The 21,155-nt window shown below is 48.1% G+C and overlaps 1 protein-coding gene across 2 annotated transcripts in view; it reads left to right on the plus strand.

The window, feature by feature from the left end:
- Positions 1-21,155, plus strand: part of PALD1 (phosphatase domain containing paladin 1) — a 453,903-nt gene that overhangs the window by 70,268 nt on the left and 362,480 nt on the right. The window contains exon 1 of one of the 2 annotated variants that reach the window (XM_029609050.1): positions 11,936-12,130. The exons of the other annotated variant lie outside the window; for it this stretch is intronic. The gene's annotated coding sequence lies outside the window, so the exon portion shown is untranslated. Of the gene's footprint in view, positions 1-11,935; positions 12,131-21,155 lie in introns of those variants that run through there. 2 annotated transcript variants of the gene reach the window in all.

The raw sequence follows: 21,155 nt of genomic DNA on the forward strand, positions 1-21,155 counted from the left end.
CAGCTTGGAGAAGGGGGATATGATAGAGGTTTATAAAATTCTGAGTGGGGCAAAACAGGTAAATAGGGGCTGGCTATTTACCCTTTTGGGCACTACTAAGTCTAGAGGTCACTCCATGAAATGAACAGGCAGCAGAATCAGATCTGCTGGGCAGAATAGGTACAAGAGCATTTGGCAGCCTAGGCGGGTCGTACACTCCCCCCACCTCCCCACCCAACTTATCTATTGGCGTCGGCTCCAGCACAGCACTTCCTCCTTCTGATGGAAGTGGCTCCAGCACAGCACTCCCTCCTTCTGATGGAAGTGGCTCCAGCACGGCGCTCCCTCCTTCTGATGGAAGTGGCTCCAGCACGGCACTCCCTCCTTCTGATGGAAGTGGCTCCAGCATGGCACTCTCTCCTTCTGATGGAAGTGGCTCCAGCACGGCACTCCCTCCTTCTGATGGAAGTGTGTTGCGTCCGTCGCTGGTCGACGCCCTCACTCCGCCCTCTTTACCTCTGTGGCGACTCCCTCCGGGTCTGTTGGACGGTTAGCTGCCGTGGCGTCTTCTTGCCGTCTCTCTCCGGCGTCCCCGGATCGGCATGACGCTGCGGATCCGCCATGTTCCTGATGACGTAGGGTGTGCGTGCTCCGTTTGATGTACCAGCAAGGGCGCGAACCTCGGGGGCGTCCCCCTGGGATGATGTCATCTGCTTCCAATATAAAAGGTCTCAGTATACGCTAACAATTCGAGTTAGCAAGGATTCATCCAAGCTACTCTGCCTCCTTGGACTTACCAGGGATACCCGCTCCTCGGGGGCCTCGCTCTCTTTTCTTTATTTCAGATTGCCGATAGGAACCGGTACTCGCTCCTCGAGGGCCCGTGTTCCTGAACACTCTGAAGATTCTCTACTGCCTGGAAGCTATCGCAGATACAGACATTTGTGAGTTACCATCGCTCTCTCAGAGCTTTCCCTGGAACCAGGTACTCGCTCCTCGAGGGCCTAACCCTTTCCAGCTACTGAGCTTCCTAAAGACCTTATGTGAGTTTTGTCATCCAGTTCTGGCTATGAACACAGCATACCCTGTCTACTCACTATCTATAGTTTCTCTACAGCTCAGCAACCCTGGGATCGCTGTTCCAGTACCTGAGGGACTTTAGCCCTGCCGGGCATATCAGCTCACTACTGCCACCTCTGGTGGTTCTACTAACCTGTCTAATAGAAGAACTATCTGTGTTTGTCTCCATACTCCAACCTAGCCAGTGGTCCCTCTCAGGATATCCTCCTGGGGGCGCATTCATCTGCCATCGGCCCAAGGATTCACCTATCTACATTCCTCTACAGCTGAGTGCCCTCTCCAAGCACTCCACTGGTAACAGATTTCTACTCTTCTCCATCAGGAGTCTTCAGCAACAGATTCATAACAGATTGCTACTCCGCAGTCTAAACCCTAACAGATTGTTTACTACTCCCTCTACAGAAGCTGAGCATATCAGATTGCTACCTCCTCCTTCCACAGGAGCAGATTCATTACAGATTGCTAACTCCTTCCTTCTTGAGGAGTAGATCATAACAGATTGCTAACTCCTCCTTCCTCAGGAGCCAAAACCTAACAAAGTGGCTCCAGCACGGCGCTCCCTCCTTCCGAGGGAAGTGGCTCCAGCACGGCGCTCCCTCCTTCCGACGGAGGTGGCTCCAGCACGGCGCTCCCTCCTTCCGAGGGAAGTGGCTCCAGCACGGCGCTCCCTCCTTCCGAGGGAAGTGGCTCCAGCACGGCGCTCCCTCCTTCCGACGGAGGTGGCTCCAGCACGGCGCTCCCTCCTTCCGAGGGAAGTGGCTCCAGCACGGCGCTCCCTCATTCCGAGGGAAGTGGCTCCAGCACGGCGCTCCCTCCTTCCGAGGGAAGTGGCTCTAGCACGGCGCTCCCTCCTTCCGAGGGACGTGGCTCCAGCACGGCGCTCCCTCCTTCCGACGGAGGTGGCTCCAGCACGGCGCTCCCTCCTTCCGAGGGAAGTGGCTCCAGCACGGCGCTCCCTCCTTCCGAGGGAAGTGGCTCCAGCACGGCGCTCCCTCCTTCCGAGGGAAGTGGCTCTAGCACGGCGCTCCCTCCTTCTGAAGGACGTGGCTCCAGCACAGCGCTCCCTCCTTCTGAGGGAAGTGGCTCCAGCACGGCGCTCCCTCCTTCCGACGGAGGTGGCTCCAGCACGGCGCTCCCTCCTTCCGAGGGAAGTGGCTCCAGCACGGCGCTCCCTCCTTCCGAGGGAAGTGGCTCCAGCACGGCGCTCCCTCCTTCCGAGGGAAGTGGCTCCAGCACGGCGCTCCCTCCTTCCGAGGGAAGTGGCTGCAGCACGGCGCTCCTTCCGAGGGAAGTGGCTGCAGCACGGCGCTCCCTCCTTCCGAGGGAAGTGGGCAGCACGGCGCTCCCTCTTCCGAGGGAAGTGGCTGCAGCACGGCGCTCCCTCCTTCCGAGGGAAGTGGCTCTAGCACGGCGCTCCTCCTTCTGAAGGACGTGGCTCCAGCACAGCGCTCCCTCCTTCTGAGGGAAGTGGCTCCAGCACGGCGCTCCCTCCTTCCGACGGAGTGGCTCCAGCACGGCGCTCCCTCCTTCCGAGGGAAGTGGCTCCAGCACGGCGCTCCCTCCTTCCGAGGGAAGTGGCTCAGCACGGCGCTCCCTCCTTCCGAGGGAAGTGGCTCCAGCACGGCGCTCCCTCCTTCCGAGGGAAGTGGCTGCAGCACGGCGCTCCCTCCTTCCGAGGGAAGTGGCTGCAGCACGGCGCTCCCTCCTTCCGAGGGAAGTGGCTGCAGCACGGCGCTCCCTCTTTCCGAGGGAAGTGGCTGCAGCACGGCGCTCCCTCCTCCGAGGGAAGTGGCTTCAGCACGGCGCTCCCTCCTTCCGATGGAAGTGGCTCCAGCACGGCGCTCCCTCCTTCCGACGGAAGTGGCTGCAGCACGGCGCTCCCTCCTTCCGAGGGAAGTGGCTGCAGCACGGCGCTCCCTCTTTCTGATGGAAGTGGCTGCAGCACGGCGCTCCCTCCTTCCGATGGAAGTGGCTGCAGCGCGGCGCTCCCTCCTTCCGATGGAAGTGGCTCCAGCACGGCGCTCCCTCCTTCCGACGGAAGTGGCTACAGCACGGCGCTCCCTCCTTCCGAGGGAAGTGGCTACAGCACGGCGCTCCCTCCTTCCGAGGGAAGTGGCTGCAGCACGGCGCTCCCTCCTTCCGACGGAAGTGGCTGCAGCACGGCGCTCCCTCCTTCCGAGGGAAGTGGCTGCAGCACGGCGCTCCCTCCTTCCGAGGGAAGTGGCTGCAGCACTGCGCTCCCTCCTTCCGAGGGAAGTGGCTGCAGCACGGCGCTCCCTCCTTCCGAGGGAAGTGGCTGCAGCACGGCGCTCCCTCCTTCCGAGGGAAGTGGCTGCAGCACGGCGCTCCCTCCTTCCGAGGGAAGTGGCTGCAGCACGGCACTCCCCGGTACTGGCTCTAGGGCATCATCGCTCTAGGCTTAATGCTGGAAGGATTTTGCTGCCCCTAAAATGTTGGTGCTGTAGGCGACAGCCTAATTTGCCTAATGGAAGCAGTGGCCCTGTTGCTGGGTATTTGCGACCCAAACTGGCCACTATTGGAGGAAAGATTCTGGGCTCAGTGGACCTTGGGTTGGATTTGACATGACATATCTGTTATTCTTGTTATGATTTGGAAAATGAAGGACATGTACAAAGGTCAGCAAACAAGGTGCATGTGGTACATTTTATACTGCATTATTTTAAAACATCTATTCGTACAAGCTTTTTAGAGTTATATTCCCTTCATCAGGTCAGGGCATGTACCTTATTTGTAGAAGAAGAAAAACCTGTTACCTCAGTCTTCTCTTGTTAAACTTTGGCATTTACTACCTGGTCTAGAAATGCTTCCCATTGGGAATATCCCTCCTTTTTTCCTTTCTCAGATTTCCTCATTACTTGTGATCCTTTATTTTCCCTAAGGATGTCTCGGATATTACGCTCTTTATGGTTTAACAGGCTTGAGTGATCGCTGTAATTTGTCAGATTTTGTAGAGGTTCTGCCTCCGTGAAGAAAAGCTACCAAAAAAAGAGTTAAACTGAGAGAAGCAAGCGCGGCCGAATCTTGCTGGAGAACGTACAGCGCACGGGTGGGTTTGTAATGGTGCAGGACTGAAACAGGCCTTCTTGGTGGCTGCTGTCCCATGCCTTGCCTGGCCTGTGTTTACCTGCCACCGAGGAGGACAGGGAGGAGAGGAGGGAGCTGGATTTTGCAGCAGCAGATGGCCTGAAATCAGGAAGTGACTCATGGATAAAGTCACCCGCTTTATAGATTAAATTGTATTTAATTTTTTTTTTTTAAATAGGAAGCAGGGAAGGAAAATGATGTCACTGCCTGCTGAGCTTCTAGATGGCTTTGCAACTAAAAGGACTGGGACCTGTGTTAGAATTCTTTTACACTAAGTTTTTCATTATTGGATCAGTTGTCTGTTCTGGTCCCAGAAAAAGTAGGATGTTTGGACGTTGTGATATTTTGTTGATACTAAAGAAAAAACCACCACTCAAGTTAAAAAAACTCACAAGACCAAAAATGACTTAGTAAATTTCAAAAACACACGATAAACCAACTTCACAAATATTCATAGGAAATATGAATCTGTGAACCATCCGAAAAAATGTAAGGTAGTGGAGGGGATATGTTCATAGTCAACAACCATCTAGATAGTACTAGATTTCATGATCGCATTCCCTTCGTACCAACCCAGTTTTTTTCTTTAAATTAAATTTTGAATAGAATGCAATTAAAACTATAATAATTTCAATATTCAAACATTTTTTTTGCATACTACACATCTCATTACATGTATCCTTTTATATATATATATATATATATATATATATATATCTATATCTCTGATATCTTCTATGAAAATGTCACACACTCAAGCTTAATAAAGAGTCACTAAACAAATCCTAGCAAACCCGACACTGGCTGTGTTTCGAGAATTCTTCTTCCCTTTCTTAGGTCTCTAATAGGATGTGGCTCCTTATTTATTTTCTGAGCTGTAAAAATTGGATGTGACGACATCTTCTGCCGTACGCTCTGTTTAGCGTCCGACATCACTATTGTGGCACAGTATTGTGATGCTCTGTTGGACGTGTTATTGCTCATGATCTTTGGAAGTTTCACAGGAAGCTGGGTCCCTTCAGATCTTTCTGCAGTGGGGTAGATTTTATACTCGAAGAAGAACTGACTCTGTTAATATGATATACATACAGGGGTAGATTTTAGAAGGTGCACATGCGTGCCGGATTTTATAACGCGCGCCACGTGTGCGGCCGGCGCAGACAGAAGGGCCTCATTTTATAAAAGTAAGCCCGGCAACGAGATCGGGCCCCTCCCATTTCCCTCCCAGTCCGCTCCAATTAAGGAGCAGGCTGGGAGGGAACTTCCCTACCCCCCCCCCCACCCATACTTCTTCCCTCTTCCCCACCCCCTAAACCCTTTCGCTACCTTTTATTTTTTTGCTTACTGCTCCGTTGGAGCAGAAGCAACCTGCGCGCGCTTCCCCGGCACAGCAGCAAATGGCCGCTGTACCGGCCGCCTCCAGCTCCGCCCCTTTCTCTGGGCCCTGCACTTCGGCGCGTAACGGGTTATGCGCACGGCTGGGCCCCTTTGAAAATGCGCATGGTGCGTGCAAGGCTCAGTCACGCGCGTAACCCCTGGGTTTTTTTTTTTTTTGGCGTGCAGCATTTTTTAAATCTACCTGATGATGTGAAATCCATATGGAGTAAGCCAAGGAGCGGGAAAATTACCCGGCTAGCTTTACTGGGGTAATTTTGCCTTGATATTCAGCTGAACATACCCGGCTAAGGTTACCTGGGTAGCTTTGTGACTCACCCAGCTACTGCTGAAAGCCTGAAAACTTTTAGCTACACCCTGCCTGCCCCTGCCCTTTTTTTTTTTTTTTAAATCAATTAAATTTTAACCAGGTAATGACTGAGCTGGATAAAATGTAGCTGCTCAACGGGGCAAAACATTTAAAACTTGGGGTATGTCCAGCTAACTCAAAAAGTTTACTCAGGCAAATCCTTTTCGGTACCCACCTCCGTGTGACTTAAGCAATCGGCACACAGGAGATGTGCATGACGTAAAGGATTTCTGAAAGCTCTTTGGCAGTTTGTGTTCTGGTTCTGATGTTGTGCCGTGCTTGTTCCTGGAGGATGTGCAGAAACATAAAAAAATCATGTACACGTGCCACGCCGCACTGCTCTCATTGGGGCCCATGTAATAAGATCCGCAGCGAAGTCTGCGCTAGTTGACTGCGATTATTTTAGCGTGCACTGCAAAAGCAGGCGCCTCCATGGGATGGGTATGCAAATGACAGGTATGCAGATGAGATGTGTGCAGAAATTCAGCACAAAAGTAAAATATGCGCGTTTAAGGCCCCGTGTGGTTAACCGCACTGAAACCCGTATTAATGTGATGACCTGAGAGTGATTCATGGGGCGAAAGCCCTCCCATTTCATAAAGCAGTGAGGAAACTAGTGGTCCGGGAGTGGGATTGAAGGTGGGTAGAGCAATGTCTAACCCCTACATATTCCGTCTCTGATCGCGCGGCATCTGTACTGGCAGATGCCGGTAAGCGTGGGAAATGCTGCAGAGATTTCTTTAGTTGACCTGCAAAATGAGCCATAGCCATAGCATCTGAGAAAAGTGAAGGCAATCCATGATTACCCCAGAACTGCACAGGCACACAACCATACTAATGCCAGCAATGAAGTAAACTGGCCTCTAGACACTAACTTAACTCCTGCCCTCACCCAGGTGCTAAAAACCTTGCGTACAGAAACCCAAACTAACCGATGCGGGGCTCCCTGCATAGCCCATGAATAGTTAATTGCTTCCTTTGCATCCCATTTGCATGCACTCGCACAAAATCAGCTGCAGGCTTATGCGTGCATTTTTCCCGTGCTGACCACGTTATTTAATACACATGCAGGACTAGTGCAGGAAAAATGCAAGCAAAAACCCACGCAAGTACATGCAAACATCTGTGGAAGCTTTAGCGCAGCTTAGTACATTGGCCCCATTGTGTGTTGCTTTCCTCCTGGCGTCGCAGCCCTCAGCGTGCATCATGCACCTGTTTTAGTTTATTTCAGTCTCATTATTTGCCTTTCTATACTAATCAAAGCAGTTTACAATAAAAACATAAATCAATTGTTATAAATATAATACAATCAAACATAAATCACAAGCAAATCATAAAATAACAAGGACAAAAAAATAACACAAACATCATAACAGTAACATCACATAAATATTGGGCCCTAGGCACTGTTGCCAAACACTCTTACAAAAGGATCTAACAGTCAGTTTAAAGACTATCAAAAACCTGAGGGTGCCAGAGCCACTTGATCTCAATCTGCACACAGAGGAGCTCTAGGCCCAGTGCTGAATGCAGCAGTGCTCCAGTGCACAGATGCTTTTGGAGTGCTTGAGCCACTGCTCATGCTCATGAGGCTCTGAGAATATGAGCATTAGGGGCCAGTGCTAGATTTTTTGTTGCCCTGTGTGAACGATTACTGGGCTACCTTCTCCTCATTCTGTTTTTTTTTAAGCCTTAATTGTTGTTATTCAGGCCGAGTGCACCATTTAGCCCCCATAAACACGCGGCCAACCCCCCTGAAACTAATAGCGCTCATCACATGCAAATGCCAAGCCGCACATTTTACTCTCAGAAATTAATGCCTGTCAAAGGCAGGCGTGGATTTCAGACAGCACTGGGCAAGCAGAAAAAACTGCTTTTCTGCACACCCTCCAACTTAATATCATAGTGATATTAAGTCAGAGGAACCAAAAATGTAAAAAAAAAAAAATCTGCCCTCGGCCGCGGGTTGGAAAATGGACGCTCAATTTTGCCGGCGTCCGTTTTCCGAATCCGTGGCTGTCAAATGCCGCTTCCGCTAATAATTATTAGCGTGGGCCCTAATTTAAATAAAGAATTGCGCGCCCAGGAGAGGTGCCTGGGCGCATGTCGGGAGAGTGGGCACTCGCCTCAGAGCGCCGGCTCTCCCGCGGAGTTTACTGAATCGGCCTGCTTGGTTTTTTTTCCAATAACCAACACACAATAGAAACTGTCTCTTTCTCTTTCACATACATGCACGCAGTCCCTTCTAGTGATTCAAACATTAAAAACTGACCCCCCCCCCCCCCAAACCCAGGGCAGGTGCAAAGCTATTAGTGCCCTTACTGTCTTGCCCTCCTCTCCTCCACAAAGCCCTGTCCACACGCAATTAAAATGTATGCATCTATAATAGATTTTGTATGAACAATCTTTTACCTCAAAATAAAATCTTTTGAAGTAAAAATATCACTTACAAAGTGTATATTATTTTTACATGCACTGCTGTGGTGGCAATCGGAAAACTCTGTAAAAAAAAGCAAAACAGGCACTCGGAATCCATCTGGTATTAGGTCTACTATAATGTGTGTTGGGTGTGTGTTTGGTCCTCACAAAGCCATGAGTAATCTGAATTACAATTTCAATATAGTAAACTTCCTATATCAAAACAGCACCAACTGCAGGCACTCAAACAGTAACAACCTCAAAAAAGATATAATTGAGATGGAGAAGGTACAGAGAAGGGCTACCAAAATGATAAGGGGAATGGAACAGCTCCCCTATGAGGAAAGACTAAAGAGGTTAGGACTTTTCAGCTTGGAGAAGAGACAGCTGAGGGGGGATATGATAGAGGTGTTTAAAATCATGAGAGGTCTAGAACAGGTAGATGTGACTCGGTTATTTACTCCTTTCGGATAGTAGAAAGACTAGGGGGCACTCCATGAAGTTAGCATGGGGCACATTTAAAACTAATCGGAGAAAGTTCTTTTTTTACTCAATGCACAATTAAACTCTGGAATTTGTTGCCAGAGGATGTGGTTAGTGCAGTTAGTATAGCTGTGTTTAAAAAAGGATTGAATAAGTTCTTGGAGGAGAAGTCCATTACCTGCTATTAAGTTGACTTAGAAAATAGCCACTGCTATTACTAGCAACGGTAACATGGAATAGACTTAGTTTTTGGGTACTTGCCAGGTTCTTAATGGCCTGGATTGGCCACTGTTGGAAACAGGATGCTGGGCTTGATGGACCCTTGGTCTGACCCAGTATGGTATGTTCTTATGTTCTTAACCTTATCTATGAAAAATCAATGCTGCAAATATTACCAATATATCTCCTATTAGGTAACAGAATAAGGCAGACTGTTATAGTTCCCTACACAGAAGCTATGTGCTAGCAGAATACCTCACTTCTGTCACACATGCAGCACAAAGACCAACTCTTAACTAATACAGTATAGAGACCATAAGGTATAATTAGAGATGTGCAGACTAAAACTGAACTGGAAACCGCAGCAAGACAGAGTCTGTAGGCAGTTCACCAATGGAAAAACAAACCATCATTCCATTTAAAACATGAAACAACAAAATCAAGAATTATAAAATGTCAATCATAATAGCAAAACCATATTAATAAAAAAGAATAAATATTTCAAAACTGACAAATAGAACCTCCAATAATTAAAAACTCATATAAAATTTTAAAAATTACTTAGATGCCAATAAAATATTTCAGAACAGCAGACATATCTAATAACACCCAATAATTAAAACTAATAAGTCAAAAATCCCCCTGCCCTCCACACCTGGTAACGTTTCATTTCCAGATACGCTGAGATTGTTGTGGATTAGTAGGTGTGGGAGCACACAGACTTTTCCCTCTCTTTCATATACAAGTTCATTCTTTCTCACACACACTCTTTCTCTGATATGCTGTCTCTCATGCTTACTCACACACCCCCTCTCACTCACTCATATATGCTCCCTCTCACACACTCGCCATCCTACTCATACATCATGATACATGCTCTCACTCACATACATGCTTTCTCTTTCACTTTCACACTCTCTCACGTATGCATGCTCTCACTTATTCTCACGCTGGGCCTCTCCATCTCTTCTTCCACTACTGGCAGAAGCTCTAAGAGTCTCTTCCATGCTGTCACTGCCAATGAGATAAGCTCCACCAAGGCTGCCCTTGAGGTCTGCAGAGGTTAGGGCAAATTAGCCAGAGTGGGGCCTCCCATCAATGACTGGAGGAAGGAGGGGTACCCTTCCTCAAGATTAAGATTGCACTCCTCCCCCTGCCAAAAGACCTCATCAAGCCCTTTCCCCTCCCCCAAACTCTCGAGGCAGCCTCTCGCCTCCCCAAGACCCTCTCAACCTACCTGAAAAGACTCCATGAAGCCTTTTCCTCTTCCCTTCCAACCAAGTTCCCATCAAGCACTTTCCCCTTTTCCAGGCTCCAAGATTCCAGCAAGAACCCCCTCCTCTCTCCCTAACCTTTCCAGGCACTTTATTCTGGTGACAGTCTCTTCCTCTCTATGGCTGATCTCACCTTCCCTTCCTCCTCACTGCACAGGAAGACATGTGCTAATGACTCTGCCCCTTCCTCCATGCCAGCAGATGCAGATTGATTGCCAACGTGTAGCCAAACTGCCTATCCTTGCAAGGAAGGCATCTATGTGGCTTTGAAAGCACAGAGTCCTGAACAATCACCTGCCTCCCCCCCCCCCCCCCAGGACAGGCCTCGTCTTCGCCAGCAGTATCAGTTGCTGGAGGGAGAGGGTTGTGCCTCTTCACTCTTTGGCCACTGGCAGGTTGATCTGCCAGCGGTCCTGGGGAGGGGCTTCTCTCTCTCTTCTGCTGCCGGATCCCCCCACCCCCCGTGTACACTGCCCCATGCAATTGCATGGTTTGCACATGTGGTAGTGCTGGGTCTGTAAACAGGCCAGGAGTCTTGTAGTTCTTCTCTCGGTTTGTGGTGCATCACTGCAGCCATGCGTCCTTTGGTGTTCAAGAGTTTGGGTTTGTAGAGCTGTCTGCTGTGCCTCCAGTTACAACCTCCAAACTGACCTACTTTTTGAACTAAGTAATTTATACTGGTGAAAACTGATGGGATTGGCGCTGCCTCTCTCTCCTTTCCCTGTGCCTGTCCGTGTCTCATCAGGGAAGCATCACACATGGCCTCTTTCCTTGCACCTGCCTGTTCAGTTCTCTTGAAGGAACCATCATACTGACATCCTTCCTGTCCCTTCCTGTCCAACCTTTATCCAGTCTTAAATTCTCTCCTCTCAATTCTCAAACAAAGCCATGAATCATTAACAAAGTTCAGTGTATCATATTTAAAGTGAAGGGATGTGTTGACTAATAGTTGCACACAACATTGCTATGCCACTTATTTGCTGCATATTTTAGGAATTTTCTAGAAGCCTTTTACATTTTACAAATAAACCAGCCGGGTCTTTTACTTAATTTTTTTTTCTACAGTTAAATTTACTTTCCAAAGTTTTTGCTTATGGGCCTGAAATTTCAGTGTATGACACTGGAGATGGATATCGGATATTTCTCCAGATTTCACAATGTTCTTTCAATCCTATAATTTGAACCATTGGCAGTTTAATTTAGGACATGGCTGGGACTGGAATAGTAAAGACTGCTAGATGAGGATAGAGGTGCAGCGCAGAGCTGTCTGTGGGTCTCACTAGTATCCAGGAATGGCAGGGGCTGCTGCTAACTGGAATTGAATTGCAGTAGCAGAACTGCTTTTACGGTTTGTCTATAGATGAATTAAATTAAAGGCAACATCTGCCTTCTGCCGTGAGTCCTAGATTTCACCAGTTTATAAAAAATTATTAAATAAAAAAAAAGATAGAAAATGAAGTTGAGATTTTATGACAATAGATTAAGGAAACAAAATTTTTTTAAACAATTCCTTCAGCCTTGCCTTTGCACCGTTCTGCGGACGGTGGAGGAGGGAGGGGGTGTGCGCACACGCACGCGCTTCTATGGCTGCATGATTGGGCCAGGCGCGCGGCTGGAGTTCTCGCCGCCGCTCGTGCACGAGGCGGACTGTGCGCGCGCGCGCGCGCCGGCTCCAGCGGGGATGCTCTAGTGGCGCCCTTCGTCCCAGTCTTGGTGTGCATGGATGTTACCGACTGCTCCTCGCTAGAGGATCTCTTGGGGCGTGCTCGGGACTCCCGCCTCCCTCTGTGTTGGAGGAGAGCGCCGTGGCTGTGCTGCCGGAGACCAGGTACCGGGGAAGGCGGGGGGGGGGTCGCGGGATCACGCGTGGGACACGTGTATGCGTGGGCGCGCGCCTCTTCCAGCTAGACACAAAGTTGCCGGCTGCTGGCTGCTATCCGCCCGCGAAACGCGATCGGTGGTAGGCTGTGGAGTCCCGGGGGGGGGGGCTCGTCACTTAAGGATAGATCGGGGGTTGAGGGGGGGGGGCTCGTCACTTAAGGATAGATCGGGGGTTGAGGGAGGGGGGTGCGATGCGGGGTGAGGAGGTGGAGGTGCTACTTTCCTCTTATTCGCCTTTTTCCTTCACGCCCCGGGGGAGCTTGTCTGTGATCGGGTGGAAGCCGGCAGAAACGCACGTGGATCTTTATTTTGGTTTGTCTGCGTGGTGGGTGCTGAGGTCCCCTCCATCGGGACAAGAGAAGCCGGCAGACCGCATAGGTTACTTCTGTGCAGTGAGCCCGTGCTCTGTGTATGCGTGCACGTACAGCAATGGAGTCTGCACACCAAAGATGCTTGTGATATACGCTTGTATCCGGAATTTAGAGGGTCTTTTAAAAATATTTTATTGGACCGAAACAACAGATGTAGTAAATGAACTTTCTAGAGCACTTAGGGCCCCCTCCAGAAGTCAGTAGACCTCTACTTGTTGAACCTCAAAAGCTAATGTATCTACCTGCTATACCTGATTTGTAACTCACCTTTTAACACTGTTTGAGAAAGGGAGCAGCTCAATCTAAAATCCTAAAAAGTATCACAGTCTGCAAAGATTTCCACTTTTCTACAGCTTACTTGAACTGTGTATCACACTCTTGCGTCAACTGTGACTTTTTAATGACAGAAAATCGATGGAGGGAACAATCCAATCTCATTTTCTGTTGGAGGCTATTTCAGCCGCAAATAGAATGTGGTTTTAATTTTGCATTTTCACATATAATCATCACAGGTATTAATACAGAAAAATAGGCAAACAAGCAGATAGAGAACGCATGGGGAGGTGGCCACCGGACGCAGGCGGGGAAGAGGAATGAGTACAGAACAGTGCTGAAAACTGTAGAAGGCAGTGTTTTGGAATCTGAGCCTGTTTGGTTTTTTTTTTTTTTTGTTTTGTTTTTGTTTAGGGATCTTAATTTTTGGATTTTGTGATCTTGGTTTATAGGTTGGGGGCAGAGAGACTGGAAATGACAGAAAAAAAGCAGGCTGGAGGAGATCCACACGTGAAAATAGATTTCTGTCTCTAGGCATTTAGGATTTTGCCTCTCTTAATGTTTCCAATTATTGATTTGTTTATTATGTGAAAAGTAGCTGAAAGGTGCTACATTTGTATGTATATATAATATGTGTGTAGCTATGGTTGAGCAATTTAAAAAGTGTTCAATTTGATTGAATGTTAATGTCTTTTCAAGATATATTGCACTGAAATGTGATGTAGCTCCATAGGTAGGGTCTTGGTCCTCAGTTGGGGCATTTTGATGGCATTCCAGTGACTCTAGCTTGCTGGGCTCTACCAAGGAGGTGTAGAATTGGGAAGTGTCCGCCATGTAAACATACGCTCCCAAATTAAGGAGAACATTGCCTCCTTCAAGTGTGCTGTACTTCCAGTCTTGCTGGAGCACTAAAGAAAATGAAGAGCTGGTGAAAGACCAAATTTCACTGTTTGCCTTAGAATCGGCTCTTTTTAATGGTGAGGGGCACTTCAGAGTTTGGTCAGGTAGAGCTGTTCACCCATGGTGGTCTATGGTTTTAAAATAAAGCAGATGAAGAAAAGAAATTTTTATTAAAAAAGGGTTGTCTCCCTAGACTGGAGATATTTTTCCTCATCCTTGTGCACAGCACCAAGCTACAGTTGTAGCTGATTTAACTCTGTAAAAGCTGAATGCATTCAAACTGTAATGCAGTGGGAGACTTAAAAAGGAGTACTACAGTAGCATTTTTTTTTTAAAAGAATGCTATTGTAAATGATCACTTAACACAGGGAGCTGATTTTGGAAGCATTGATTCAAATCATTCTTATATTATTTTCAGGTAGCACTACAATAGTGAGAACTTGGCGTCTGATATTAACCATATGCATGTAGTTCAGAGCTGGGCAAACTGTAGCCTGCAGGCTCACGTCCGGCTGGTGAGAAGAATCCATCCAGTCCGCAGAGGTGCATCAGGTCTGATTCACAGTGGATGCAGCATATCACTTCCAGCTGCAAGTGACATGATGGTCAAGAAGGGATGTCATTGCTGGGCTATTGGATCTAGGGGCAGATTGCAGGAAAATATTGGCCCTGGGGATTTTTTTCAAAACTGGCCCATGGGGTATCTGATGCCTTCATGCACTTTCCCTGCAGCACGTGTTTCAACAGCTCGGCGCGTCATCCGGGGGCGGTGCTGCGGGCATGGTTTCGGCCCGGGGGCGTGACCGCGGCCTCCGGACCAGCCCCCGGACTGGAACATGGCGCGCGGCAGCCGGCCTGGCGCGCGCAAAGTTACGCCTGCTTCGAGCGTAACTTCTGCGACAAAGGTGGTGGGGGGGGGGGGGGGTTAGATAGGGGGGGTTAGGGAGGGGAAGGGAATGGGTGGCGCGCGCAAGTTGCACAAATGTGCACTCCCTTGCGCGCGCCGACCCCGGATTTTATAAGATACGCGCGGCTAAGTGCGTATCTTATAAAATCCAGCGTACTTTTGTTCGCTCCTGGTGCACGAACAAAAGTACTTGCGCACGCTGTTTCGTAAAATGTACCCCAAAGTGTGTATGGGGGTGTGCGTCTCACTCCAACACAGACGCACAAACACTCTCTCTCACATAAAATGTGTGTATGGGTCTCTCACTCTGTCTGACACAGACGCACAAACACTCTCTCTGACATGCTACTGTTGTACTGCTGCTTATGTGCTCACACAGTGAGTGCCCCAGTCCAGCACTGCTGCATCATGGTGTAAAGATTTTGCTTACTGCCAGCCCTTCCCATTTCTGCAGCAGCCCCCTCCCTTTTCCAGCATCATTCTCTAAGAGACTCACTGGATCCAGGGCCAAAAGCTTCTCTCAGAGCTCAGTGCATTCATCTCAGGCAGAAGTCTCCCCAACACTGCAAAGGCACTGTCTCCTGGCTTACCCCCTTCCGAACTGTGCCTGTAGCTTGCTATCCATTTCTCCACAACCCTCCCACCACTCTAGTGCATTCACAGTGACTGCAAGCTACACAGTCTGCTGCTTTTATGGTTCCCCAGGCTTTGCTCTGCCTACCCGATCCAGGGGAGAGGGGACAAGAAGTGACCCCTGCTGTTCCCTGGGCTTATAAAAACAGAAAACTAAGCCCTGGCCGAGACTGGGGAGCGCCACTAACTCAAAGTAGCATAGTTCCAGATGGAATCCTGCTTTCTCTTGTGGAGCCAGTGCAGCCAGAGCTGGTGTGAGGGCATTAAGTGTCACAGGCGAACCTTACAGCCTTGCACTCACTCCTGCTCCCACCCTTCCCACAAATAAATTAAAAATATGCATTTATAGTAACAAATTTTACATGAAAAAGAATAATCAGTGTTCTAAGGTAAAATATCGCTTAAAACATGTATGTTATTTACATGCACTATTGTGGTACCAATCGCAAAACTCTACAAAAAAAGACACCTGCAGTCATATGGTATTGGGACTATTGTAAAGCATGTTGGCCCTCAGACAACTTTAAGTAATTACAATATAGTAAATCTCCCATACGAAAAGCACACTAACTGCCAGCACTCAAACAGTATCAACCCTAAGAAAAAACAACACTTCAAATATTACATCAGGCCCTAAAACACCAATTTATCTGATATTAGGAAAAACAGAACAAGCCAAGCTGAAACTACATGCTAGCAAAATACCTCACTTCAGTCACACATGAGGAACACAGATGAACCCTCATCAAATACAGAATAAAGAGACAAAGTATAACTAGAAACATGCAGACAAAAACTGAATTGTAAACCGTAACAAGACAAACTCCGTATGCAGTGCAGCAATCTAAAAACAAACATCACCATTCCTCATTAAACATCAAAACAGCAAAATCCATATATATGAACCATCAATCATGATAGTAAAACCATAATCATAAAAAGAATAAATATTCAAAACTGCTGATGAAAAGAATACCCAATAAGTTTTTTAAAATTATTCACAAATATCCTTAAAAGCAGAATATAAACCAAATAAATAAAATATTTAAAGACAGAAGACATCGAATAACACCCAGTTATTAAAACTATTAAGGATAAAAAAATGCCCTGCTCTCTCCATACCTGGGAACTTTTGATTTCAAGTCACCTTGAGATTGTCATGGATTAGTTTGGGGAGAGAGTGGTACAACTTTCTCCTCTCTCTCTCACATACCCATATTCTCCAACATACATACTTGCTTACTCACACATCCTCACACACATGTTCTCTCTTATATGCTCTCTCACATACACATACATATGCTCTCATATTCTTTCGCACACATATACAAGCATACACATTCTCTCTCACGCACACTCCCTCTCTCCTCAGAACATACAAACAGAGGCTTCCTCCGGCTTTCTCACACACACATGCAGCATTATATGCTATTTGCTCCCACATATGCTCTCTCACACATAAGATACATGCACCATCTCACATACACCCCCCACACCAACACTTGCTCTCTCTCTCCTTAGAACATACCAATAATGGAAACCTGCTTGTGGGGCCTGTGCAGCGCCTCTCACACATACATACACATTCTGTCTTACATTCTATTTACTCATACACATACTCTCTCTTTCTCCAAGGAACATCAGCCTTCTTTCTTCAGCCGTGTGGTTCCACTGACACAACAGCCTCCTTGCTGCACAGCTCGCAAATGGAAAAGCATCTTTTGGCCATGCGGCCTTTTGGGTGCAACAGCTTCTTAAATGGTGCTGCTCCCAGCGACAGCATCTTTTCCACAGCGCGCCCTTGCTGTGGAAGCAAAGAGAAGAGGCCCCCTCTTCTCTTTGGCTGTGAGGCCCCTAGACCATAGCCTTCTATTCTCTGCCTCGTAGCTCAGCTAACAAGGGCTTCTTCGCTTCAGCCATGTGGCTGAAGAAAATAGGCCGCTGTCAATTGAGCCGCGTGGCTGAAAAGAAGCCCCTGTCAGCTGGGCCGCAAGGCAAATAAAGAGAAGGCTGCGCAGCCCAATTGACATCAGCCTTTTCTCTTCAGGCGCGTGGCCTGGCAACAGGGGCATTTTTTCCTTTGTGTGGCCTGGCCGACGGCGGCGTCTTTTCCTCTGCACAGCCCGACCGACGGATGCCTCTTTTTGGCTGTGCAATCTGGCAGTCAAGGGCCTCCTTTTCTGCCGTGCGGCCGGCCAGCTGGCTGCAGCATCTTCTTTTCCTCCACATGGCCCAGCACAAGTTTGCCCTGCAGCCACGTGAATGGCCCACTGGTGCATGCCCGAAGCCCCGATAGGCCAGTCCGCCCCTGATTGGATCTCCAGGGGTTTATCCGCCCACCTCTAGACTTCAAAAGGGGCCTTCTACCCAGACTGGTCCCTCTGTGTGGCCCTCTGGCTAACAAATATACCAACCCAGATAATAGTTCCTACAGAGACATCACTGCAGGTCCATATGTGGAGCTTCATTCTTGCAATGACATGATAGCAGCCCTATTGCTACTATTAGATAATGTGGGCACATTTTAAAATCCTGAGACTAGCATTTAACTGTATACATGGCCAGTAGCCTGCTATCAGCGTGATTATAAAGATTGATTATAGCATAATTGGAATCTATTATTAGGGACCTTTGTTTTCAGTTTTTATTTTATTTTTCTTGAATTTCAGTTTTATAACAAAAAAAATAATTCTTAGTGGAAAAATGACTTTGTTATAACAAATAGGAGAAAAATCGGTGGAAAAGAGAGGCATGGGAATTGGGGATGGGAGGCTGGGAAGAATCCAGGGAGGGGGGATCTGGGGGGAGGAGCTGTCGCTCACCTGGCTCCAGGCCTGCTCCTCCCACAGTTGCACCCCTCCCTAGCCTCCTTTCTCAACCCCTCAAAAAGAAATTCCACATGGCTTCCCCTGTCAATCCACTGTCCCTCACTCATACACACGATCTCCCTCCCTCTCTCCCAGTTCCTCCGCACCCATCCAAGCCAATCCTCCTTTAATTCTCTCCGCCTCTCCTCACCTCTCCCTACACACCTCCTCTTAAACCTGTTCCTTGGGCAAATCCCTTTTATCTATGTCCTTCTTTTCCATCTGCAGCTCCCAGCCCCATGCTTTTCCATCTGGCCGCACGGTGCGCTTGGAATAGACTTCCTGAGTTGGTGCGTCATGCTCCTCTCTGGCTGCATTCACATCCAGTCTAACAACCCAACCTTTTGAGGTTACTTTTAACTCTCGACGCCTGCTTCTCTTGATCATAGCCTCGTTGATTTGAACCATTTTCTTAATAAATGAAAATCCCAGATTCTCTTTTTGTCCTGTATGTTTGTCTTGAATAAATTGTAAGCTCTACAGAGAAGGGATGTTAATACGTACAGTGCTGCATGAGTCTAGTATTGCTCTGGAGATGAGAAGTAGTAGTAGCTGATCCTCCGTCCTCTCCTTATGGCCGCAGTTGATCCCACCCAGATCCTCCTTAACTCCGCCCCCCCCCCTTTCCCAACTCTGGATCAATCCCTGAGAAGGAGATGAGCAGCAGTGTTATTGGGCCACACCCTTCTCTTCTGCTACCCAGGGCCCTGGGTGGCACTTTGAGCCAAGTGGAATGTCGTACTGTCACATGGTTCAGTCAGGCCCCCCCATGGCGGCAGAGGAGAACCTGGCCGGGTGCATTGTCACGCTCCTCCCCAGCCTGATCAGTGATGGGAGCCAACGGAGGCGGGGCTTCCGGCGCAGGCTTCAGCCTTCGCCCCTCAGGTGAAAGAATGCCTGAACAGGGCTGATGTGTGAAACCCACGGTCTCTAAAATCACAGCCTCATGGGTTCATTCCTAGTGATATTTTTTTTTTTTATGACAGTTGTGGTGGCCCCCTTATAAAGACATTTCTGGGTAGCGAGAGTGGTGAAGAGAATAATAGTTTTAAATATTTCAAATGTTAACTTCTCCGTAGGCTTGAGGGGGGAAAAAATCAGATAAAGGCTGTCAAACTCATTTTTTTTTTGGTTCGAAATACTGCATTAATTCTTTTCGAGAAGATTTTGGTAGCACTATTTATTGTCTTAATGCTAAAAGTCAGTGGCAGCAGGAGCACAGTATAAATCCATAAGGGCCTTTTTTTTTTTAGTGAACAGGGCTACCAGTCCACCTACTCACAATACAGACGTAGCATAGCTTGTGTTGAACTCCCACTCGAGAGCAGCATACAGCATCAGCACAGAGACCGTTCCAGTTCATCAGTGCAGCTCTGTGTTCTTTGGCAGCCAGGCGCTTTTACTTTCCCAGGCTGCCTACAGAACCCACCTTCCAGTTCTCCTTCTGAACCGGCCACCGCCACATCCTTAAAGTGATGCCACCACTAAAATTTGCACAGAACCCCCTTCCCCAGCGGCAAACTGTAGTTAAAACTCCAGAATGCAGCACTGGAGATCACAGATTGAGCACCTCCTGTCAGTCCCACTTGGCCGCATTTATAAATCTAATTACAGTTAAAGGAAGCACATTAGATCCGGTGTTCATCCCGTCCCAATTGTAGTAGATGGAGACTTTGCAGGGAGTGGAAGTGTGCATCAGATAGGGGCTTTTTGGTAGTTCCCCAAGTATGAAAACTTTCAGCTCATGATGGGAAGTTCCTGTGATTATGAAATGAAGATAGACATAACAGCCAATTGGTATGTGCCAAATACTAATTTTGGGATTTTCAGCCTGCCTTTCCACCCGTGGGTGGGCCTGTGTGGCCCGTGGCCCACCCAATTAGCGTTGCCTGGCGGCCCAAGAAGAGAGGCCATGAAACAGGGCCACACCGGGCAGGAGGTGGAAGAGGTCTGCGAGGCAGCCATTGGACCCCATCTCACCACGGCTGAGAAGGGGAAAAGGCCCAGGAGGCTGCCGAGGATTAGGACCAGGAAGCCGACAGTCAAAGAAAAACAGAAAAACACCTCATGTGAAGGTGCCTGTTCTCTTGCTCCTTCTCATGTGCCAGCCCTGTGCACCGAGGTGACAATAGAATTTGATTTTTTTTTTTTTTGCATATCTGAGTTCTGTTCTGCACCTGTTGCAAATCTTTTTATGATGATTATTATGATTATGCTGTTTTATTACCTTAATGCATTCGAAAAACGCCATAAAGCAATTTGATAAATGACCCCCTTAGTAACACAGTAAATGTCAGCAGAAAAAGACCCAAGTGATCCATCCAGTCTGCCCAGCAAGCTTTTATATTTTTAGGGAGTAATTGCCACTCCATGCAGGTTAACACAGGTTACCCTTTTCTTCATTTCCATCCTTTAGCCACTAGGGATACTCTGAATTTATTCCACGCCATTTTCAGTTGCATTACCGTTCATCACTACCTCTTCTAGGAGGGCTTCCCACCACCTTTTCCATGAAGATATTGTTCCTGAGTCTACCCCCCTTGAAGTTTCATATTATGGCTCCCTAGTTCTACAGCTTTATTTCTACTGTGAAAGGTTTGATTCCTATGCATTATTAATATCTTTCAGGTATTTAAAAGTCTGTATCAGATCTCCCCTGGCTCTCCTCTAGGGATGTGCATCATTGTTTTGACGGATGAAAATATACGATATTTTCTAATCCGTCATGTATCGGGGGTCCCCGAAAATGATAGGAAAACCCATGAAATTTTCGTGTGGTATTCTTATCGTTTTGGGGGGGGGGGGGGAAGGGCACACAGAAAAAAACCAACCCAAACCCACCCCGACCCTTTAGATCAAATTATTTACAATCTCCCACCCTCCCGACCCCCCCCCCCCCCCAAAAAAAAAACTTTCCAAAAGTACCTGGTGGTCCAGCGGAGGTCCCGGGAACGATCTCCCGCTCTCGGGCTGTCGGCTGCCAGTAAACAAAATGGAGCCGGTTGCCCTTTGCTCTTACCA

The sequence above is a fragment of the Rhinatrema bivittatum genome, chromosome 7, assembly GCF_901001135.1.
Source record: "Rhinatrema bivittatum chromosome 7, aRhiBiv1.1, whole genome shotgun sequence".
In the NCBI taxonomy this organism is placed as follows: Eukaryota; Metazoa; Chordata; class Amphibia; order Gymnophiona; family Rhinatrematidae; genus Rhinatrema; species Rhinatrema bivittatum.